Source organism: Arvicanthis niloticus, chromosome 30, assembly GCF_011762505.2.
Source record: "Arvicanthis niloticus isolate mArvNil1 chromosome 30, mArvNil1.pat.X, whole genome shotgun sequence".
Lineage (NCBI taxonomy): Eukaryota > Metazoa > Chordata > Mammalia > Rodentia > Muridae > Arvicanthis > Arvicanthis niloticus.
The window spans coordinates 15,727,431-15,753,518 of NC_133438.1; the positions used below are offsets into that span (position 1 = coordinate 15,727,431).

The 26,088-nt window shown below is 38.7% G+C and overlaps 1 protein-coding gene and 1 pseudogene across 11 annotated transcripts in view; one reads left to right on the forward strand and one right to left on the reverse strand.

Moving 5' to 3' along the window:
• Positions 1-26,088, reverse strand: part of Ptprk (protein tyrosine phosphatase receptor type K) — a 501,415-nt gene that overhangs the window by 121,732 nt on the left and 353,595 nt on the right. The window lies entirely within an intron of this gene.
• On the forward strand, positions 4,293-5,722 carry LOC143440981 (RNA-binding protein EWS pseudogene; annotated as a pseudogene).

Below are 26,088 nucleotides of genomic sequence, written 5' to 3' on the forward strand. Positions count from 1 at the left end.
AGGGACACACAGTGACAGAGGGTGTCTGGCTCACTCAGACATCCTGCGGAGTCCCAGTCATACTTACCAGGTGCCATCAAAGCCATACTCAGCATATCAGCCATTACAAGACAAGCCATTGTCACCGGCCTCTGGAGCCCATCACATACTGCAGACATTAAGGCCTCCTTCTAATAATACTAAGCAAACAGTTTGATTTAAAAAAAAAGATTGGCATAAATTAAAAAGAAGACAATGTCTTTCTTTTCCAATAAATATATCTTTTTTTTTAGATCTTTCCAACAGACTCAGTTTCCAAAATGTGAATAACTGAAATGGCAGGAACCCTTTGCCGTGTTTCATTCACATCTTTGATGTTAGTGTGTGAGACCATGCAACTGAAGTCAGCTATCTTATGCTGTCTATCATATTTTACATAAATAAAACTTTAATGACATTCCCATAGGTAACTGTCTATATTGGAAGAAAAATTCAAAAGATTTTTTTTTTAAAGAAAATAATATCAACTGCTAGTATAGAAACAATTTTCATTGTTCTAATAAAATTTTTACCATTAGGGCAAACTTAAAAAAATAGTGAGTTTTTTGTTACTCTTGAGAACCACACCGTATAAGAGAACTTATACAATACGTGGTATACACTCACATAGTCTAAGTCTAAGTCCAAGTTTACAATTCCTGTTCCTGGCAAAGGAGCTTATTCTGTGCCAGAAATGAAGTCTACCTAATTTTTTGAATTACTTCGAAAAACATACGTTTTCTTTTTAATCTCTGTTCTAAGCATGTAAGCATGCTTTCCTGAGCACTCTGGTCTTCGTTCTTTCTGTAAGGGACCCTCCCATCATGTGGCTGTGTCTCCGTGTGGTTGACGTCTTTGTTGCCTTAACTCAAATACTACGGCATTTTCATTAGGTTTGGCTTTTTGTTTGTTTTTGTTTTATTTTTCCATTTTGCCTCTTCATTGTCTTTTCCGTTCCGCTCTGTTGCACACCTGCTGCTGAGATACACACTTGACCTGTCCTGGACTTTTTCTTATTAAACTCTCAACCTTCCTAGCTTAAAACAAAACAAAACCATATGACTTACAAACAGATTCATGTTATCTCCCTTTCCAAAGACTCTTTGAGGGCAGGTTAATTTCTTCATTGTTCCCATAAAAACTAATAATGTTGAAGTAATACCACTTGAGAATGACATAAGATATACCTTGACTAAATGGCTTCCCAGTAGCCTTCTCCACCACTGCAACATGGCACTCAGTGAAATATTCTAACTTTGTACATCAGTGAGTTCATGATGCCTATAAAAGCCAATCTGCAGTATATCTTTACAAATATCTTTACACTGAGAGACTGAGCCTGAAAGAAGTGATAAATTGGCACACATATTCTTATCCAAACTTCTTTAGTGGTAAATTACACAACTGGATCAGTCAATTATAATGGCTGGGCATTGTGTTATAACTGATACAGTATTCTAAGGGCACAGACTGTCTGGAACTGTCCCCCCAACCCCCAAAATTAACCATAAAAATGTTACATCCTATTTTGCCCTTCGGCATATTGGTAAGCTTAGTATACAATGAACTATGCTTCCATTCCTTCTAGAAATTGATCAAAGACACTGAACTGCATCAACCCCATATCTGGAGAAAAGAGAGTTCTGAGTTATAGCAAAAAGCTAGAGTGGACAAGAAACTTCAAAGGTGATCACAGCCGTCGAAGCACTTTAACACACAGCTTGATTTCATGAAACACAAATGCCTGGCTGCGTGCTTGCTTCGGGGTGCTCAAAGAAAGAGAAGGACTGTGGAGCCAGTGGTTCTTAGTTCATTTCCTTTTCTGAAGCCACCATTTATTCTGCGCTTTCATGCATGATTAACAGCTCGCGGATCCTTCACGTATAATCAATAGCTGTGAGGTTTTTATATTAGGTTTAGAGATTAGACAGCCTTGATTATAAATTTTATCGATTTGTACAGCTTAGCTGCAGAAATCCCTCGACATTTTCAAAGATTAAATTAAAACTAGATATATGGCCTGCACACACTAGAAACGTCCGCATGTTTATAGGACCTGACCTCTTTATACTCATTCCTCCAGATGAATAAAACTTATCTAGTTCACCAAAACATGAATTAGTATGTCAACAAGCATCAAGCTGAGATAGTAAACACAGAGAAAATGTGACAAAAAGAATTACAAAATTGCTCGCAAATCTGCCTGAGACTGTAATTAATACAGGCAACCTGCAAGCATTAATTGCTTCCGCTCATTTGTAAATTAAGAAATTGACAGAAAGAAGAATAATGAACTCTTTAACTTCTACCTGGCAGATCGGAGCCTATGTTAAAATGGATGATTCATGGTCTCTTGAAGGACTGGAAGGATAACATTGTTCTAACTGCTTTAGAAGTAAGTATGCTTCTCTTAGAGTCAATAATACGCTCATTAGAAAATCCATAACCAAAGCTGTTCTGTGATGCTGTTACCTTAAAAACCAACGCAACACGGCTGTATTATCTATGTCCAATATCTTAAACTCTGAGATAATATAGGACAAACATTAATCAATATTAGGTGAGGCCAATATTTTCTTTTTCTTTTTTTTTATTTTATTTAATATTTTATTTACATTTAAGATGCCATCCCCTTTCCCCATTTCCCCTCCCTAGAAAACCCCTGTCCCATGCCCCCCCTTTCCTTTTTGCTTTTATACAATTTTTTAAAATGTTAATCAAAGGATTTATAAGTTTGGTAATGCTCAATCAGAAGCGTAACCCAATACCCAACCTAGATATAAAAACTATCTTTGACTGGTGGAGACCTGTGAACATCTGCCTCCATGCCCCCTCTCTCATCACCTAGTTTCTCCTCTCCTTCATCTTCTCTCCTTACTCCATCTCTTCCTCTCAGTACTCCTTCCCACTTAGCTCCTCCTACATATCACTCTTCCTGTTAAAGTAGAACTTTTCTCTCAAAATACAGTTAGAGCATACTTATTCCTAATTGTACCAGTGAGGCACAAGATAGTCCTAATACCCAGTCCATCATTTTGCTGACTAACCAGAACCTCTGTCATCTCTTCTAACTAAAACACTTTTGATCCTGGCTTTTTTTTTTTTTTTTTTTTTTTTTTTGGCTTTAGAATGAATGTCAGCTGAAAACTATCTACTCAGACCTTTTCTCTCAAAGTAAATAGCCAGGATTGGCTGAGACTATGGGTCTTCAACCTTGTCAGAAATCCAGAATGACTGAGTTAACTGAAGTTATGGGAAGCACTAAACATAGCTTCTAACACTTAGCCAATTCATAGAGACCGCTGAACACCTGAAAAGCCCCTATACTACCGAACGTTGGAGCATCAAATCTTCAGCCTTCTGGCCCAGAATCATCTGACAGACCTTAGTGATGCAGGATTATTAAGGGCTGATTACTCTGTCTAGGCAGATATAATCAGTCGACTATTCTGCATGTGTGTCCTTTTCTGGACAGTAATTTGTCTGTAGATGGAAAGAGGCAATTCTTGCCTAGTGGCTGTCTCACCACAACTGGAGGCCAATATTTTCAACTAATTCCAAAAGTTTAGTCTCCCACCTGTATGGTGCAATTATCATTTTATTTTTTTTCCTTGAGAAATAAGTATCTTTTAACAGTTAAACTAATTATGTCCTGTATCTACAAAAGGTCTTTATATGATGTGGGATATACCAGAAATATTAAATGCATTTATCATGATACAAATCCTGAAAGTTTTCAGCCTCATTTTAAGAAAAGTTCTGCAGTAAGTTACATAACAAGCCTTGCCTTGAACACGTTTGGGTGGCCATGTCAATGTCCACTGTGTTGGCCTTGACAGAAGATGAAATCCACTCAAGCTATATAAGTAAAAAACAATTAGGTATCACTGACTTATTTTATGGAAGGTATTTGGTTCAGACACTTTCCCTTATATCATTAATGGCTCTACATGGCTCCAGAGGAAATCCCCAAAATAATCAACATGTTTTCCCTGTTTCTGCATACAGAATCCAGATAAAACAAGTTTAAATATGATTCCTGTTTTCTGTGGTTACGGAAGAAAAGTGATCATGTAGAACATGTGTGTTAAGTGTAAACACTGGTGAATTATTTTATGTTTTTTTAATCCACATGCTACTTTTTAAAATCATGGTCTTTCGTCATCCAAATCTGCAATTATCAGATCAGTTTAACTTCTGGCCAGGGACTTCCTCAGTCTGTAGGTTCCTATCTGGATGCGGACACAGGACATCACTTAGGAGCTACACGATCATCTTTCACAGAGTGTTCCTGTTAACGTCCTAGCACTTCTCAAAGTTGTGTCTCTGGACTATAGCGTTGAAGGTGTCATCGGCTGTGCAGTCTGCCTCGGGCCCCTCTTCTATTGCCAAGTGCATTGGCTCCAAAGACTGTAGCCATTTCCTTTCCTGTCACTTCTTCACACCTGAACCATTAAGCAGATCTTCCAAAATGCTGATTTTATATATAATTCATCCATTCAAATTTTTTGTGAAGGAGAGAATGAGGAGGAAGGAGAGAAAAATGGTGCCTAGGAATTACAGTACCTATAGCCAAGCTGCAGCCCAGCAAGGCTGCAGTGCTCACACCGCCCAGCCAACTCAAGCAAGGGTATGCACGGACCACCCAGGCATATGGGCAACAAAGCTATGGAACCTATGGACAGCCTACTGATGTCAGCTACACCCAGGCTCAGACCACTGCCACTTATGGGCAGACTGCATATGCAACTTCTTACGAAAAACCTCTCATTGGTTATACACTCCAACTGGCCCCCAGGCTTATAGCCAGTCTGTCCAAAGAGATGGCACTGGGGCTTATGAGACCACCACTGCTACAGTCACCACAACACAGACTCTTACACAGCCCAGTCTGCATATGGCACTCAGGCTGCCTACCCAGCCTATGGCCAGTAGCCAGCAGCCACCACACCTACAAGACCACAGGATGGTAACAAGCTTGCTGAGACTAGTCAACCTCAACCTAGCACTGGGGGTTATGACCAACCCAGCCTAGGATATGGACAGAGTAATTACAGTTATCCCTAGGTACCTGTGAGCTGCCCAATGCAGCCAGTCACCGCACCTCCATCTTATCCTCCTCCTACCAGCGACTCCCCTTCACAGCCGACTAGTGGTTACTCTCGGCAGAACACCTATGGGCAGCCGAGCAGCTATGGACACCAGAGTAGTATGGTCAACAAAGCAGCTATGGGCAGCAACCTCCCACTAGTTACCCCTCTCAGACTGGATCCTACAGCCAGGCTTCAAGTCAATATAGCCAACAGAGCAGTAGCTATGGGCAGCAGAGTTCATTCCTATAGGACTACCTCAGTAGCATGGGTAGTTTTGGGCAGGAGTCTGGAGGATTTTATGGACCAAGAGAGAACTGGAGCTTGAGTGGCCCTGAATACCAGGGCAAGGGAAGAGGGGGATTTGATCCTGGAGGGATGAGCAGAGGTGGGCAGGGAGGAGGACTGGGTGGAATGGGCACTGGAGAGCGAGGTGGCTTCAATAAGCCTGGTGGACCTGTGGATGAAGGACCAGATCTTGATCTCGGCCTTCTTATAGACCCTGATGGAAACTCTGACAACAGTGCAATTTATGTGTAAGGATTAAATAATAAATGTGACCCTAGATGATCTGGCAGACCTCTTTAAGCATATGGGCTTGTCAAAATGAACAAGAGAACTGGACAAACCATGATCCATATCTACTTGGATAAGAAGATAGGAAAGTCTAAGGGTGATGCCACAGCGTCCCATGAAGATCCACCAACTGCCAAGGCTGCCTTGGAAAGGTTTGATGGAAAAAATTTTCAAGGAAGCTAACTTAAAGTTTCTCTTGCTCAAAAGAAGCCTCCAATGAACAGCATGCAGCACCCCAGGCCACCTCATGAAGGCAGAGGGATGCCACCATCACTTTGTGGAGGTCCTGGTGGCCAAGGAAGTCCTGGAGAATCCATGGGTTGCATGAGAGGCTATGGAGGAGACAGAGGAGGATTCCCTCCAAGAGGGCCCAGAGGCTCCAGACCCCTCTGTCCAGCACTGAGCTGGAGACTGGCAGTGTCCCAGTCCGGGCTGTGGAAACCAGAACATCACTTGGAGAACAGAATGCAATCAGTGCAAGGCCCCTAAGTTCCAGGGCTTCCTCCTACCACCTCCGAGTGGTGATTGTGGCCTAGGTGGCCCTGGTGGCATGCGAGGAAGGAGAGGTGGACTCATGGTGGTCCTGGAGGAATGTTCAGAGGTGGCAGAGGTGGAGACAGAGGATGCTTTCGAGGTGGCTGTGGCATGGACCAATGTGGCTTTGGGAGAGGAAGACAAGGTGGTCCTAGGAGACCTCCTGGACCTTTAATGGAACAGATGGAAGAAGAGGCAGGTGTGGAGGACCAGGGAAAATAGATAAAAGTGAGCACTGTCAGGAAGGCAGAGACTGGCCCTACCAGAGACCTGCAGAGCGACATTGACAACCAGACTTATTTTTTAAACCAAAAAAAAAAAAAGTTTTAAATTTTTAATTCCATATTTATAATGTTGACAACAACATTATGATTATTCCTTGTCTGTACTTTACTGTTTTCACCATTTGTGAAGAAACATTAAACCAAGTTAAACAGTTTAAAAAAAAATTGTGGAGATTTCACAGGCTAAACAAATACCTCAAAAACCATTTCTTGTACTAAAAACCAAGTTATTCTACTAGTGTTTTCTCTTCGGCCACTCCCCTGCGTTTTTGAGTCTTTCATTGAATACCAAAGCTAGGCAAAGAGTCCACGAGTACCACTGTCTGTTCCATCTCATGTCATCAGAACATATTTCCCCTTGTAGATCTCCCGAGCGAAGACTTTTAATGCTTCTTGAAGCCCTTCTAGTCTGCACATCTAATAATGCTCAGATTTTAATCAGTCCTTTCACCTAATGTGTAGGGCCTTCCATTCATTCTGTCTGTTCAAGTGTCTTATATGATCATGTAACCTATTACCTTATATGTACATATGTTGTGGTCACATAAACTGGATCACAACTAAATTATTTCTATAAAGTACTGAAATAATAAATAATCCAATTCCAATATATACATTTTTTAAAGGAAGAATAAATGGTAAGATCAGTTCCTGGTAACAATCATCTCCATTAAATATTCACAAGTAAATATCAATGGACGGAGAGGCCAAACTGGCTATAGTAATTGCTTAGGACTTAAATGTGGGTGATGAAGAAGACATAACCCTTCTCATTCAATTCCCCTTGTGATGCAAACAGAGGCCCCAGTGTGCATGAAATCAGCTTGAATGTGGTCAGAATAATGTATTAATGGGACAAGGAGGCCCACAAAATATACAAGGTCATGTGAGGACACTTTACGTCCTTCTCCACGGAGGTACCAACAAAGATGTTTTTCTGCAGCATGATTTTGTCATGGTGGGAACTTTTCATTGAACAAAGTGACAGAGCTATAGTCAATTCCCACAGTGGTTTCAGAAGGTAAGATCAGACCTACGCTGCCTGTGTTTATGCTTGGGGAACATGAGCATTTCTGAGTATCAGTCTTCAGTAGGATTGTTCCCTCAGCTCCAGATTCACATCCCATTGCAGGTCAAGTATCCAACATGGATGTTTTGTTGAGCCTTTCACACACAACACCCAATCTGAACACATGTGATCCTCTCAGGAAAACAGCTCCAATTTTTCTTTCATCTGGCACAGACCATACATTGTAGTCAGTTCTCTCCAGTCTTCCTCCAAGGTGTATTTAGAGTCTGACCACTTGTTTTGACTTTGATCTTAGTCATACTCACCTGGAGGCATCTAGGGAAATGGCATGAAAAATTAAAGCAGAATAGACTATTTACCCTTTTCCTGTCATTTTCAGTTGTCAGAAAGAGCCAAGCATGTCATATAATAATGGAACATGCAACTCTCAGTGACTACCTACTAAGCCAGGAGAAAAGAGTCTTCAGGAACACTTCCACACTACACATAGTGATAGTGACTTTCTCCTCATGGTCTGATCTTTGTTCACACTATGTAAACTCAGTAGCCACTCGTCTTGCCTAAGCCAGGGCATTCAAACTTGCACTTTTCTGCCTCGAAAGTGTTCTACTAACCACTTGCCTCAGTTAGTTAGGGCAATATTCAAATGCCTCTTTGATGATGGTTTTCTTGACCACTGTATTGACTGGTTTTGTGTCAATTTGACCCAAGCTGGAGTTACCACACAGAAAGGAGCTTCAGTTGAGAAAATGCCTCCATGAGATCCAGCTGTAAGGCAATTAGTGACCAAGGGGGGAGGGCCCATTGTGGGTGGTACCATCCCTGAGCTGGTAGTCTTGGGTTCTATAAGAAAGCAAGCTGAGCAAGCCAGCGGGAGCAAGCCAGTAAGTAACATCCCTCCGTGGCCTCTGTATCAGCTCCTGCTTCCTGACCTGCTTGAGTTCCAGTCCTGACTTCCTTTGGTGATCAACAGCAATGTGGAAGTGTAAGATGAATAAACCCTTTCCTCTCCAACTTGCTTCTTGATCATGATGTTGGTGCAGGAATAGAAACCCTGACTAAGACAACCACCTTGTTTAAAATCCATTATCTATTTACTTTATGGTTTTTTTCCTCTTGTGGCATTTTCATTATCTAAAATCATATACTTTTTACTTACTTATGGTCACCCTCTTCCTGACCAACATGCCTTGGGCTGAGAAACACTTGGCTGAATGAGTGCATGACTTTTGGCCACTAGCAAGTCCCTGCAACTTTATAAGTTTCCAATGTTTGCTGTTCATATATTTTTCTTTATAACATTAAAAACTATCTAAAAGCTGGGCAGTGGTGGTGCATGCCTTTATTTGTTTTTTTTTGTTTTGTTTTTTTGTTTTTTTTTTTTTTTGTTGTTGTTGTTTTTCGAGACAGGGTTTCTCTGTGTAGCCCTGGCTGTCCTGGAACTCACTCTGTAGACCAGGCTGGCCTTGAACTCAGAAATTCACCTGTCTCTGCCTCCCAAGTGCTGGGATTAAAGGTGTGCGCCACCACCGCCCAGCAGGCGCATACCTTTAATCCCAGCACTTGGGAGGCAGAGACAGGTGGATTTCTGAGTTCCCAGGTGCATGCCTTTAATCCCAGCACTTGGGAGGCAGAGGCAGGTAGATTTCTGAGTTCGAGGCCAGCCTGGTCTATAGAGTGAGTTCCAGGACAGCCAGGGCTACACAGAGAAACCCTGTCTCGAAAAAAAACAAAACAAAACAAAACAAAAACTATCTATAAAAATTATGTCTGAATTTAGTTATGGGACATAAAAACCTGAGAGGCCATCTTCTTAGAGCAGTTTTAATATGGATCGTGAGAAGCAGCATGAAGATTCCAAGGTGAGTAACAAGATGGCAAGTCCTGGAAGACACAGGTTGGCAGAAGAGGACTGGTTGAGCACCCTCCTCCCCTGCTAGAAGAAAATACTTCAGATGGGTACTTGAAAATAATTTAAACTGTCTCAAAAATTCAGACTAAGTTAATGGCATATGTTATGAATAGCCTTTTGTTTTTTGATCCTTATAGTATTTTCATCTTCATTTTCAGTAAGATTCTCCAGGGGGCAAGAAACCAGTGAACATCAACAACTTGAAGCAATTTTCCCTTTAAAGGAGGTGTCAGAAAATGAGACGGATATGAACATAAAAATTATCAGTATAGATTTCTTCAAGATAGAAAAGGCACTAGAAGCCAGTAGCCGATGTGTTCAGAATATGGGAAGAATTGGTATCTTAGATCACTTGATAACCCAGCTCAGAAATGAGATGTTCTACATACACTGCGCTTAATTTATAAACAATTGGTTTTTAGGTCACATTGTTGAACAGATGGTGCCATTAAATGCACATTAAGTTTCTTTCTTTTTTTTTTTTTTTTTGGCACAGAGACATAAAAGTTAGTTCTCTAATTGGAGCCTGAGTCATTACTGTTTACCAGGAGCTTACTGTCAATCAAGCTCTCTGACTCCTGGGGTCATCTCCCATTGGGTGTTGCTTGTAGGTTCTACCAGCCTGCTTATTAAAGTGGCGCACTACAAGTCTCCTGACTTCTATGCGTTAGTACATGTTACATATATCCTGAGATAATTAGTGTAGTGATGTTGGTGGTCAAAGGCCTTCACTTGTAAAAGTCTTCCCCTCTAGCCTGTGCAGCCACACACACAGTGAGTTACGGGCTAGACAAAGGAATCAATTTGTATATAACAACTGGCAGTTACTTTACAGCCATATCTAACACTGCCAAAGCCACAATTATGTAGTGCATAAAATCCCAGAAAGAACACATATAACTGGCTACACATAAAGTGTTCAGAAAGTGAGACACACATACTACGATATGATGCTCTCATTGGCTTCGTTGTGCCATACATTCCTGAGGAGAGGCACAGCATCTGGTCAGCATGAGTACCCTGAAGGGCTTGGGAAGAGTTGTATACTTATGCTTTTCTTGTCCTAACCTCCAGGGTGCCTCATTGGATACTATTTATTCATCTTCTATAAAACATGGAGACAATAAAATATTATATTCTCATACTCAATCTGATGTTTTTCTTTTTGAAGACACATTTTTTCTGGATTATTTTCATTATCCAAGATCTTAAAAAAAAAAAAAAAAAAAACTATGGACACATAGGGACACTAGGAGAAACACCTGAATGGAAATAAAAATTGCTAAAAGACTAACAGCCACCCAACAAGTAGAAAACTTTACAAAAGAATAGACAATTCCCCTGATCACAAAGCTTTTCTATAATACCAAATCCCCCGGGCATATCTACTTATCTTCATACATGAATGCAAACCTTCTTTCTCAACACCACTGAAACTTTCAGTATGTCATTAAATGTTAATGGTGACTATTTCAAGAATTCCTGTTTTGAATATAAAGCTTTGGGGAGAACTGTAGAAAAGTTTTTGTTGTTTATTTGTCTTTTAAGAGTGGGAGCTCAAGGACGTTCCCAGCACTGAATGTCAGGATCAAACCATAGCTACTAATATTATATTATTCTGATAGTCTTTAATGCTTTGCAGGAATATTGTGGAATGCATTCTGCAAATATAAAAAAAAAAAAAACCAAACACACAAAAGTACAAGTACACAGCAAAGCATACCATGAGTTCTTTAAAACTGGATTTAATTTAAAAACTTTCCAGCTTGTGTACCAAGCATGTGCCTCACAACAGTACCACCCTAGCAATGCTGAGAAAGGAGGGTCACAGGAGGTTCAAGGCCAGCAAGGTATTCAAAGAAAACAACCTCAAACCCCTAAACTGGACACTTAGTTTTATTTTTTTGGAATGATCTAAATTGTATGGAAGATTTGTATAGGAAGAAAAAGGTTAATATATCCAGACAGCAAGTAATGTGTTTGGATAAATAATCTAATTTTACTTTTAACAATTAAAATTTTAAATTGGTTACTAATGTATTTTGTATGTTTTAAGGAAAAGAAACCCAAACTGTAGCAAACTGTAGAAACTTTATTTTTATTTTCATAAAAATAAAGTGCTTAAGAGCTGTGTTTGTTCTCACGTTTTCTTTACTGTCTTGAGAATAGATTTTTGTATGATTTTCCTAAAGGAAAAAGGTAATTGATAACTATGAATCATCACCAAATGAAGAAATGTATACGTTCAAAACATCTTGAAATGTTTTTTTTGTTGTTGTTGTAAGCGGAAGGCTTAATAAGTCCTCTGAATATACCTTATAAAATTACAGAGATAAATAGTATTTATTCCATTTTTTCAACCATAATTCATATTGAATTAAAAATATAACTTTAGCAGGGCACGTCTTATTCATATCATCTCCGTGTGTTTGAGGCCAGTCTGATCTACAGAATAAGTTCCAGGCCAGCCAGGGAGATATAGCAAGGCCCTCTCTTCTATTATAGATAAGGAATGACCAATTATTTTATTAAAATATATAAAAATGACTACTCATTTTATTAAAATATATAAAAGAGTGATAAATTATTTTATTAAAATTATAAAAATGACAAAGTCATTAATAATACATGTTTTTTCATGTATAAACATACTATTCTATCATATTTCTTTTAAAAATGAAATGAAATACTTGTCTAAAATCACAATAATTTGGAATAATTTGAAGGCATGAAGTCATTTCAGAATGTGCAGTGAACACCCTGATTCCGTCACTGTGGCCCTATGTCACTAGGCAGGACTCATACTGAGAAACATAATTGCAATGTCACCTCCCAGTGAGCAAGACAGCAGCCCTCTGCATGGGCACATGCCAGTGAATGGACTCCAAGAGGCCTGCATTTTTCTCTTTTACACATTCAGTTCCTTTTTACTTGTCAACAGATCCTTGCAATTTTCTCTTAATTTCACATGAGTCTGAAAGTAATTTCTCCACTGCTTTATTATGTCACCAGGCCACCAGGCCAAGAGCAAAGCAAAGCCCTAATTAGTAAGATCTACCCTCCCCTCCCCTCCTCCTCCTCCTCCTCCTCCTCCTCCTCCTCCTCCTCCTCCTCCTCCTCTTCTTCTTCTTCTTCTTCTTCCTCTCTCTCTCTCTCTCTCTCTCTCTCTCTCTCTCTCTCTCTCACACACACACACACACACATTTCTCAACTGTTTGCAAGTGTCAAAGTGTCAATATCACTTTGCCATCACTCTGATGGCAATTCTCTTGATATTACTGATTCTTCCTTGTAAGGTTAAACTGATAAGGTGAGTTAGTGATCCAAACTATAAGAAGGAGACAATAGAAGCAGCTCACTCCTGCAAGTGCTCCGAAAAATGGGCTTGAAATGTGCTATTTCATTTAAAGCTGAAACAGTCTCTAAAAGTTAAGTACTTTTTCCTCTTGACTTTACACAGGAAGAGAATAGTTCCAAGAAGAGAAAATTTCATGCTCAATTTCAAAAGAATTCAATTCCAATGTCAGTAAATGCAATGAAATCCCCATGATTCCCCACCACCACCACCACCAAAGTCCCACCTCTGAAACATTGGGACTGGCCCACAAATATTTACCTCCTATCACACAGGATGAGATAAAAAAAAAAAAAAGTTCTTAGCACAGAATGTGAAGGTGTAAATGATGACTCTGTGCCAGGACAAACATTTATTTTACAGTGGTGGTGTGTAACTTCAGAATACCTGAGCTTAAATGCAGTCATATCAACTAAGTAAACATCTCATTTGTGCCCTTTCCTACATGTTTCAGAAGACTGAGAAGGAAGATAAATTTGAATTTTCAATGTGTACTTAGTAGCTAACGTCTGCTATCCTAGAGGTCCCACCCACCTTATTTTTGAAGCTGTGGGTTGTTTACTTATCGACTATACTTTTAAAATTATTACTGCTTTGTTGCTATAAGGTGTCCATTAAAAGTGTTTCAATGGGTCCAAAAGATGTGTCCACAAAACCTGCAATGACAAGCATAGGTAGGTCCTTGTCATACTGAACACAGCCTTAATATTATGAATTATCATACAGTGTTAAAATGTAATGGTTTTTGTCCAGGATAAGTAGCAATCAAAGAACAGAGAAATTAATGAGGAAAAAAAGGAAGCAAAAAAGAAGGAAGCTGAATTTAAGTATTAAACTTTTTTCTAGTGTTGGTGATCTCTTGATCTCAGTGCACAGTCAACGAGAAAGTATTTCCAAACACTGCCTTACGTCCTTTTCGTATCTAAAGGAACTTCAATGACCCATAGAGCAAACCAAACAAGGCTTACAAAAGAGAGGAGGCGTTTTGAAATCATAAAACTAAGCACTTTAGTTATGAGAAGAAGAAAGAAAAAAAAAACCCAGACACTTCAAATTAATTTTCCTAGAATCAAAAGTGTGTCCATATTATCACCGAGTGGTTTGCTTGCTACTGGAAAAAAAAATTAATGATGCCTGCCATGCACTAAAAACTAGGAGGCATTATTGGAAATACGCCCACGTAGAAGAACCCTGCTCATATCACATGCCATCCGCTAATGTGGAAGCAAAGTTTGTCTCTTGGAACTAGTTGTAGACATTCCATTTAACAGTTGAACAAAACACTGATATTTCGAGGTTCTGCTCTTGAAAGTGTAAGGAAGAGATGAGAAGGTGAAAGGCGCCCTAAGTTTTTATATCGAGAACCAGAACTACTGACTTGGGTTACATGCATGTGGATTAAACATAAGAGGAACACAGCTATATGTGCAAGAGGTAATGCTGGCACATTGAAAACATTAAGTAAAACCCAAAGTCAATACAGACATTTTATTCATCTGAGAGCAGCCAAGAGTCAAGCTATTTGATCTCGAGTCAGTGTTGAAGAACATAATAAAAACTGTGAATATGATCATCATATTCAGAAAAGAACCAGTAGTGAATAGATGATTTTTCCCCCATGCTGAAAGAGAACAGCAGGAGGGTTCATACGGGCTTTAAGAGAAGACTTAGATCAACATATCTTTTCTACTCCCGACCAAAGCATTAAAGACCATTGGAGGAATTTCATGTGTCTCAGCCAAACTGTACTGTTTTGGCATCATTTTTTACTTAAGAACCTGATTAAATCCTTCAAGTCATGACCACAATACCAGTGCAGTTTATTTTGAGGACTGGACTGATTTCATAAGGTACGTAATTGGCTGCAAAAATTAAAAATTATTGCCATGTTACCAATAAAGCCTTTCTGGTCTTTTAATAGAGAAAAGAAAGGAAAAGAAAAGAAAAGAAAAGAAAAGAAAAGAAAAGAAGAGAAGAGAAAAAGATCGGAAAACACATCCAATGTTTCAATAAAGCATAAAAAAAAAAAATCATGTATTTCTGAGTGTAACAAAACAGAGGAAAGGTCTTTAGATGAAAATAATTAACCTTTTAGCCTCTGAGGAAGATATAGTTGCCAATCCTGACAGCTCACAAAAAGAACTTTGCACTGAAATATCTCATTTCTGGGTTCACATTCGATCTAAATGCTCTGAACTGCCAGCCACCAGAGGCTGGCTAGAGATCACTTTCATCGGCCTATAATTCTGAGTTACTACTTGATAGGTTAGAAAGATTAAAAAGAGAGAAAGAAAGAAAGAAAGAAAGAAAGAAAGAAAGAAACAAACAAACAAAGAAACAAAGAAAGAAAGAAAAAGAAAAGAGTAGATTTTTTTCTGTCTTTCAAGAGTTGCCCTAAGGCTACAGGAAAATTATTATGATGTCATGTTCCAGTGGTAAATAGGATGAAGCGTATTTATCCTGTTTAGTTGTTTCCTCTTTAGAAAATTAAGACACTTTATCTGCTGTGTGTGTGTGTCTGTGTATATATGCGGGTATGTGTTGTGGTCAGAGCACATTGTGTGGAAGTGCTTTTCCTCTTTCCATCATTTAGGTACCAGAGATTGAATTCAGGACATCAGGCCTGAAACAGAGAGCTGCACTTGCTGAGCTATCTCCAGCCCCGGCATTCTGTTTTCTAAGTTCCATTAAAGAATCCCTTATCCCATTTTTAAACAGTAAAATGGTGATGAACCTATTCCATTCAGGAAAATTCCATAGCAACGTACACAAATTCCTCAGAGACCTAGGCTCAGCTCACCTCTTTATTGTCTTTTTGCAAAACGGCTTTCATTTTCTTCTCTACATGCTACATACAGCCACCCATGGTCACATGTAGGCTCCTTCCCTACATACATTCCTTGATCTTTCTTCTAATATTATAAAGGATGCTCTGTCACATACTCCTCCCCTGGCTCACTTTCCTTAGTGCCGTTCAAATCAAGGGCCCTTTTCGCTCACAACTCTTCAGAGAGCGGAGAAGTTCTGATGATGTATCACACATCTTATATTTTTAAATTATCAGTTTACATTCCTATTCCTCTTTGTGGACTATCAGTGCTATCAGTACCTCTAACTTTATTTCCATTTATATATCCCCAGAATCCAGTATGATATCTCACACGCAGGAAGTACACCATAAATGACTCATGATTGAATGGATGCTCAATTTCTCCTGTGAAGACGGAGGGGGAAGGTGTTGGTAAAAGCTTTACAGCTTTAATAAATTTATTCCTCTAATGTTAGCTCTGTTCTCACTAGCTCTGCACATGAATGGTGAAATAAATCTTGATGAATCAGACATCTGGCTGTGAGAAATAGTTGCTCAGCACATAAGTTACTTTTAGAAATAGAACTGAGGCTTACAACCCAGACTTTAGATCATTCTTAATGTATATTCTGAAATCCTTGTGTGAACCATATGTCAAAGTATGTGTGTGAAGGTGGGAGGACAACTCCAGGTTTTCATCTCCGCCATCAGCCTTGAAAGGAATTCTTGTTGTCCAGCCCTCTCTATGGCAGGCTGGCTGCATGTAAACTTTCAGGAATTCTCCAGTTCTTAATTCTCATTTCATTACAATTACACACACACACACACACACACACACACACACACACACAACTCTACCGAAATTTACATGACATCTGATTTTCATGCTTGTACAGTAAGCACCTTACCCACCAAGCCATCGTCCCAGCCTTGACTGTATATTTTACTTTAATGACAGTAACATCTGACTTATGGTCCTTGGACATTGGATTGATTACTGAGAATTTTGTTAAAAAGAATGAAGAGAATATGCAAAACTAATTGTATCCAATGGTAGTATATGGGATCAATTTTCATTAAAAAAAAAAAAAGTATATTGCTTTCTTGGCAGAACACATTAAAAACTAGTAAGAGAATAAAAAACTAGTCCTGATTCAGTAAATGTGAGTTCTCGGTACTTGCTTTTATCTTGGAGAGTGAGTATCACAACAAATCACAATGACCTTTCTAGGCTTAGCAAGGAAAGATATAACTTATAAAACCTATAGCACAGCAGAAACACACGATAGTATCAACAACAACAACAACAGCAGCAGCAACAGCAGCAGCAACAGCAACAGCATGTATAGTAAGGGTCAGATAAGTGGAAGAGTTCTCGATGGGTTACTTAAAATGGCAATTGCTCTGCCAGGGCAAGATCACTGTCAAAACAGAGCAAACACAAGCTTTAGTGTACTTACATAATATCTCCAGGGGAAGAGGAGCCATAATCTTCCTGAATAATTCACTAAGCCTTTACTAACATACGGGCTAAATATAGTTTAGCACATAGAGTTCAGAGGCCACGTTCTTCTTTCTCTTCCTCGGGGAAACTGAACAGACTAATTCCCTGATTGTAGCTTGACTTCTTGAAGGCAATTCAAGTCTTGCCTGGCATTGAATTTATCTTCCTTGTCTTCCTCTACAGTACACTATGCACTCGCAGATACTACAGTGTGAGCCGAATTCACTCTGCCTTCTCCAATACAGTCACATCAAGTGGGGCTCCTAGTTATCCTATGTGTTCCTGAAAACTTTTTCCTCAGAGCTTCCGTTCTCATGGAGAAGAGTGAAACATCATCCATACCTACTTCCTGTCTATCCAAGTTGTCTCTGCATTGTTACATGTCCAATTACACAGGAAAATATTCTTATTTGCTATAATATTTACACAGAAATGGACAAGAGGTAACGAGTCCCAGAAACACACATGAGTTCACAAACAGGGCCAAAGTCTTCAAACATTTTTAGGAAACATTCTCAATTTTATCTTAATAAGATTATTTTTAAATCTAAAGAAGCAAACACTTCTACATATGTAAAATTACCTCCAAAGAAAGAAGAATCACCATCTCCTACATAGTTATACCTATATGCACATGTCAGCATGCATGTTAGACTTAATACCAAGATACTATATTTCTATTTCCCAGTGGTGTCCTGTACAGTTTGATTCAAAATGTCGTGAATGCTACAAAGGAAAAAAAATTGTTACAACAGATAGCAAGGGGGGTGTTGATAGAGACACATTAGGAAAGTCTTTCTTAAAGAATAGTCTCATATTGCACCTTGAAAGATAAACAGGAGAAGCTGAATTCTCAGAGTGGTAGAGAAGAATTTTGTTTGGCTTGCCAGTGGAAATTCCCCAGGCAGGGCAGAAAGCCCAATCCACAGGCCATGGAGATAATGGCAGGAGCAAAAAGACAATGTAGAGGCATAGTCTGCATCAAATGCTGCTGGGTACATATTACACCTTGGATGCCTTTCTCATCGTCACTCTATGCATGTATTGCAAATGATTACGATATAACTACATGGACTGATAATGCTGAAATACAAACCCATCATTCACTCCTCTGCTCCCTATCATGCTCCAGATAACTGTAAGGAATGGAAATTAGCTTAGTACATAGAGAGCATGTTAGCATACCCAGTACTGCCTAAAACAGGTGTGGCGGTGCTCACTGTGATCCTGTTGTCACTCGGAAGGTAGAGGCGTTAGGACGAGAAACTCAAACGCATCCTTGGCTACACAGTGTTATTAAAGGCCAGCATGGATATAAGAGACTTCATTTCTGCTATCTCCCCCCAAAATGATGAAAAATGTTAAATACTCTAGTATGTGCTTGCATACTCGGCACTCTGCCAATTTGAGGCCAACTGGCCTGTGCTTCAGTCCACACACCATAAACAAGTTAGGCAGCAGGGAATCTGAACAGTGTACTGTTCCTGAGTAAAGGGTCACTTGCGGTGACATCCTTGTATCCTCTAGGGCCCAGTGGCCTATTTACATAAGACATTAGTAACAAAGGACTCATCATCTCCCACCAGGCAACATGTTCTATGGTCACACATTCAATCAGGAGTGATCATCCTAGTTCCACAGGTTTGTGTGTCTCCATGGCACATTTAAAGATATACTCAGGTAACATTCCGTGGCAGAATGCTGAAATATACAGATAGGCAGATGCCACAAGGGAAATCAATTTATTAGGAAAGATTGATTATAAAAAGAAATTAGAAAGTAATTACCTCCTTTTAATAATAAGCACTTAAAATGAAGGAAAACAGTAAAGACAAATCTCATACTAAAGTAGGGAGTTTTTATAAACTCATTTTTCAATCAAATGGGAATGTTAATACCCATCTTAAATCAACGTTAAAAGCTTATATGGCTGGTGTTGAATAAAGTATAAAATAGATGCTGAAATGTGAAATGCATAAAATATACTTCATTACTGGTGTTCAACTTAGAATTAAAAGTCTGAAAGTTGACACCCACATGCTCTTATATTGAATAAATCACATTGTAAGATACATTTTTCTTAAGATGGGAATTTGCTATATACAATGTTTATCTTTTAAACACATCATGTGTCCGTGGGCATATGTGGGTATGTGCGCGCGTGTGTGTGTGTGTGTGTGTGTGAATGTGTGTGTTTGTGTGTGGGGGTACATGTGGGTTTGTGTTTAGAGGTCAAAGGTTAAACTTGGGAGACTCCTCAGGGGTCACAGGCTTGCTTTTCACACAGCAATTTACAGGGCTTTCAGGTAACTGAGGACAGCACCAGACTCACACGTGGATGGCACACCACACTGAGGTTTGATGTGCATTGTGGAGACTGAACTCAGCTAATCATGCTAGAGTGATGAAGCATTACCTATTCCAGTTTTATAGCATACTATTATTACTGTAAAAATATATTGTAACCCTATCAGTCTTAACGCTGTGAAACAGGACAGAACAGCAGCATACATGTGGGTTTTGTTTATTGTATTATGATAACTGGGTTCCCAAAATTAGATGGGAATCCACATATCCACATGTAGGATACTGAGGGTCCCTGTCCCCAGTTGGTTTTGATAAATAAAGTTTGGTAAATAAAAGTTGCTGGCAGCCAATGTCTGGGCAGAGAGACACAGGAGGGACTTTTAGGACTTCCAGGCAAAGAATGCAGGAGGTAGGTAGAAGGCCCCATGCTGGGAAAAAAAGAAGGTCCTGGCCTGAGAAGTGTAAGACAGAGAGACAGAGAGACAGCCAATATGGAAGAATTGGGCCCAGGAGGGCTACAGGACCGGGTCTGGGGTAGCAAAGATGGAATAGAGATTTTAGTAAGTAATAACTCAGGAATATTGGAGGGGAGGTATTAGCAATGTGTAAGCTTGGTGAGAGCCCAGCCATTGAGCTGTTTGAGGCATATTAAAATAGTCTCTCTCTGTCTGTCCCTCTCTGTCTTTCTCTCTCTGTGTGTGTGTGTGTTTCATTGGAGAATCCAGAGCATTGGGGCAGGTCGCAAGGAGTGTGCACCACCGCCATGGAGTTTAGAGCAGAGTCACCGACTACAGCAACACATAGTTTCTGAAGAACAACCCTGTACTTTACCTTGGAGCTTCACTCCAACCACCACTACACACCAGTTTTATACCTGCAAGTAATGATCAAATGTTTTTCTAAAATATTCCTTATAACAAATTGAGTGCTTCACAACCAAAGGAAAGTACCTGACATGTGGCTGGCCAGTCAGTCATGTCCAAGCAAAGAAGGAAGTATCCAAAGCCTGAATCAAAGAGGATCTACATATTCTTCCCAAGCCTGTCCAAGGAGTCCACACTATCCAATGTAAACTTGCCAACTACAACATGAAGTGTGGGTAAGAGCACAGTCATAGGATTGCACTGTTTAATATCAATCAGAGCTATGATTAGCTGGGTGAACACTATCAACCACGTAAATGTTTCTGAGTCCCAGCTCCTTTGACTCAAAGGTAATGGTACAAAGACACATTTAACAACAATGTGTCAGGAGATAACTGTAAGAAATTATTTTTAAAAACTGAAGTTCAATTTTAAATTCTGAAATTCTGGCACTGATTTTTTTTAAGTGTTTATGAAAATAGCAAAGCTTTTTGATAAGCGGAATTCTAGACTTAAGGATGAACAATATTTATCATGGTGGAAGGCACTTCAGGAAAAAAAAACAGGTCTATAAAGCATAGCTGGAGAATCCTTTCCCTACATTAAGATTAATAAATACCAAAAATAGTCAATAACAACTGAATAAAACAAACAGATTAGGCAATCCCACTGCAAGGCACCTGACGTTTATTGTTGTACAGACTTGCAAACTTGAAAAAGTTTCAAATTACAAAGGTTGGTTGCACTAGCTGTAGCAATAGGGGATTCACAAACATTAACATGTTAAAACCTACTGTATATAAATCCTAGAGCTCTCTAGATTTTTATCTCCTTAAGGTAATTTATTTTTTTCATTTCTCATATATTTTCTTATCTAGTTTTCAGCAATTAAGAAATGACATTGCCTTACCTCATTGTCTACTTTCATAACAACTCTGTAATTTTGATATAGTAAATATGCAAACTATACACACAGCACCAATGGCCAACCTATCAACTGAAGTGTTTTGTGTCGTACATATTCATAGGTAGAGCCAGACAGGGTGGTCAATGACAGTGAAGGAGAAATGTTTCTTTTCTTATTTTAAGTGAAATAGTGAAGGTAGGAGTTAACATTTCTTCACTGAAAGTTTCAACCTAATTCAAATGTTATGTGAGGGGACCAAGCACTGATTTTCACCCTCAAATGAAAATAAAGTAAAACTGTCTGAATGACCTAATGTGTGTATGTATAAAAGTATGTAAATATTAGACTATCTAGATTTTTCAAATAATTTTTTTTGTCAAAATAGCTGGAGGTAAAAATAGTAACAAATTCTTGTAATCATACTCTCTTACGATCTTCTTAAGGCTATGAAAAACTTAACAAGAAGCTCAGAAAACATTTTTTAGAAAGTGGTCTAAAAGTACTGCTTTGCATATGAAACTCAAGTAATTAAAAAGAAAAAAAAAAAAAAAAAACCTCAAAGGAATAAGTCCTAACAGCTGCTACCTTTTCCATAAATGATTGCCTGTTTGGACTTTGTACCTTGCAAATGCTGAGTGAATTTTAAATGTCTTTTAATGTGCAGGATTTTCCCACCCAAGCAATCAATGTGAAGATTACACCACACCTGTTCACCCATTTAAGTTTCACTTTTTGTGAACTTAGCATTAGACTCCAAGAACTGAATTTAGCTTTCTGGTTCATGTCTTTAAAAAAAATAAATAAATAAAATAAAAAAAAAAGCCAATGGAGTGTTTGCTAATTTGTGACCATCCGTCATTTAACCGTGTCTCTTAGTGCCCAGAGATGTCTCATTCTAGGATACAGGGCGGTTAACACCTGTAAGGTAATTATATCTACCAAATGCTCTTGGCCAGAACTGTGAATATGTAATTGCTCCTGCCATCTGTTAATTGTTCTATTTGAATCATTTACTTCATCAGTCATATCTATTTCACATCTCCCCATTTGTAATTCACTTCTTCACAGTGTGGGTTAACCAATCTTTCCATTATTAAGTTTCAATGTTTAAGCCTTTGGGGAAGACAAAAATCAAATGGCTATAAATGCATGTGTGTGCCTGTGGAGTGGAGTAGCTGGAGGGTTATACCTATGGAAGTATAATGTGAATAAGAAAGTATTGAGGGACTGGAAATCAATAAAAAAAAAAAAAAAGAGTAGAAGGGAAGATGGTTAAATAATGGAGATTTTACTTGACATCCTTCTAGCTAAGACGGACAAACCTATACTCCAAGAATCTGACAATACACTTCATGGAAACATCCTCTCCCACGTCTATGGATTGCAAATATCTGAGCTGAAGTCTGCTGTAAACATTATTAATTAGCATAGACTTGGAATTTAACAGCTACTGAACTTTAGACTTTAGAGTCTGTTTAGTCTTGGTGCTGGGTTTCATCAACTACAAATAAAAGATAATCATAATACAAAAGCTAAAAGAACACTCAGACCGGTGGCTAGGAAGTGAAGGAAGGCTCAGCCTTGGCAGAAGTTTTCAGGCTGCACAGAAATCCTCTCACCTCAGATTTCTTGCCATCAGAACAATGTGGGAATAGGCTGTGTCATTTAGACAAGGTTGGGACTGGCTAAATCTACACTGGCCTTCGTTAAGAGAGCCCAAAAGGTCCATTCCACACAATGTCCAAGCAATAGCATTACAACGTAAACAAATAATAAATGACTAAATAACAAAACCATAAAGATTTATAGAAAAATTCCAGACTGTCGCACAGTACCCATTTATATCAAAGTAGTATCCTATTATGAATATTGTTAAAATTAAAAAGAGCGTCGTGATACATTACCAAATGCTTTATTCTGAGTTATGTACCCAAATGTCACTTTTCTTTGCTTTCATGTATTCTTTGTCTCCCCTCCTCCTGAGATATAAACTTACTGAGATGTACAGCACCAGAGACCAATACATCTAAAGCCAATACATTGGCAGGGTCGGGGCTCTCTATGACTGCAATGGAGAAACTGTCCCTTGCTGATCTCTGTATTCTGAGGGTTGCTGGTCATCTCTGATGTTCTATTACTTGAAATAACACAGCTTCAAGTTCTGTCTCTTCCTACGTAATTACTTCATTCTGTATCTTCATTTACTTTATATGGACATTACTGACTTCAAAATCTACCCTAATCTCATAAGACCTCAACTTATTTATATCTCAATTGTACCTAATAGATCCCATTTTTCAAATACAAAATCATAATCGTGAGCACAAAGGGTTATGACTTAAGCTTATCTACTAAACACATTCCACACACCACTTGTGGAATACTAGTTAATAGCTGTTAACCCTTCTAATCTTTATTTTAAAAACTATGAGATGAAAATAGAATTATCTTAGTATTTGGATAGATTGTTGAGGATGAAGTGGATAACTTAGTTGATCAAAGTTAAACCTATTATGAGCCCACTAAGGTGGCCGTGCAAGTAAGCATGGGGTTTCAGACCTACTAGTTACCATGTCCAATACATTCAAAGTGTGAGATAACTTCCCATTATTTGCAGTTTATATCACCTGCAATCTCAATTAGAGCAATGCCTCTGAGGGTGTCTTGTTAAAGCTCAGAGCTCGCAGTCAGTAATGAGGCACACTACAGGTGAACTAGTAAAGATGAGATGGTTGTTCTTGTTTTCCTAAGAGCTTGAGTTGCATCATTAAGTTGTTTATTTGAGAACCATGCAAAGCAAAGATCTGCTGACAGAAGAGAATCAGGGCATAATTTACTGAAATGGATGCAAATAGACCAATATGAAGGAATAATGAAATAAAGAGCTGGTTCTTCAAAAGAGATTCAAAACCTTTATGCCAAGTAACCAAGAGAAAAATATTACCAAAATTAATAAAGTTGGAGTTGAAATAGGAGATGTTAATGTGCACGCTAATTTACAGGATTAAGTTTCAGGATCATTAGAATACAAATTGAAAGCCTATTTCTCAGTAAATTAGAAAAGGAGATGAATGACTAATTTACTGGTTTTGGTGCTGAAGAGAGCATGATTAGAAAAATATCTCTAACACTACATGTATGCTATGTTCTCTACTGGAACACTGTACTGGATGATGTATGTACCACCACTTTAAAATGGTACCCAGCAATGATTTTGGTTTATTCCAGCCAGATCAGGACCTGCCAGTTAGCAATGGAGAACAGTACTAAAACTCTTAGTGATTAAGCACGAAAATCGTATTTTCCAGTTATCGTACTCTCAGCTTAATAAGAGATTATTGTTGAATGGCCAAAAATTATTAATTCTGTTTTTTCATTAATGTATTATCTATATGAATTAGAATTTTCCTGACACTTTAAAAACCAAATAAACAGCAGAAATCAAATGGACTCTAAAGCATAATGACATTAGTTGTCATCTTAAGCGAGAATAAGCACCTTTGTTATCAAAACACACTGTTTACTCTGATTGCTTTGTAAATGTTTGTAAACTCATATTAACTATAGATTAATGTATTTGTTATGTTTTTACAAAGAACTCATATTTTATTGAGAATAGATTATTTTTCCTTGCACAATACATCCTGATTACAATTTCTCTTCCTGCTACTCCTCCCAGTTCCTCCCCTCCTCTGCTCCCATCTGGAACACACACGTCTCTCTGTCATCGGAAACCAAACAGACTTCTGAGGGGGATGACAGTAAAATAGAATGAAATAAGATAAAACAAAAGTGGACAAAGCAAACGGAGTAAAAAGAGATTAAGAGAAGGCATAAGAATCAGAGATCCACTCCTTTTCACACCCACAAACCCCATAAATGAGCTCATTTTTAAACATGGCTGTCAGTATGAAAAAATCACTAATACCATATGGGTGCTGACTGAAGCCATTAGTCTGAATAGTGAGGCAACTGATACAGTCACTAATCATCATTCCACCAGATTTTAGAAATACTCGCTGCTGTTTTAGGTACTATTCTTCGGCTTGGAAGTCTCTCCCCTCTTCTATATATCAGTTAGTTAAAGAGCTTTCCCCATCATTTAGGGTTCAGCTGACATTCTTCGCAATTGAAGCATTCAGGATCACACGTCCTCCATCAAGACTCCATAAGTACTACGACTCAACCCCACATCCACACTCCTCAGAGACTTATGCACATCTGCATGGCACTGTTCCCAAAGGAGAAGACATATTCACTTACAGGACACAAGTGAAACTGTGCAATACTTGTGGTCCACCTACACTAAGGATGTAGGTCAGGGATTATACAAAGGTACCAGAAGGAAGAGAGCTAAGTTGGCACAAATTGCTAAGATGCAGCAGAAATGTTTAAAACGAATTTTTCAGTTGAATGTGAAGAAGTTGCATTATGCTTATATATATTTTCCAGAGGTAGCCCATCATTACTTTCTAATATTGGGGCTATTTAATAGGATATTTTAAAAAGGCAAACCAATTTGCATGTTAATAGACTATCACCTATCAATGTGAGGCTCTAGCAGAGACAGTGAGACTGCTATGTGAGGAACACAATACGACATGTATTTCCCACGATGCTGCCTAGTGAAGATGCCCCATGTGCATTCTGCAAAATGACTAAAAGAAGCCAACTGGGATTGAATCATTTCAGCAGACTGGGATCTGACCCATAGTCTATAGAGGTAAGAGCACCTTGATTTAGTTAGTCTTTCTTGTTCTGAAAATCACATATTTGCATTGCCCAGATTTCCTCTCTACTTATTTAAGTCGATTTCTGTTGCTATCCTGCCATTACTTTTCACCACATTAATACCCCCTGTAGAGTGCTTTCTCAGTTGACATCTTGACACTTCTCATG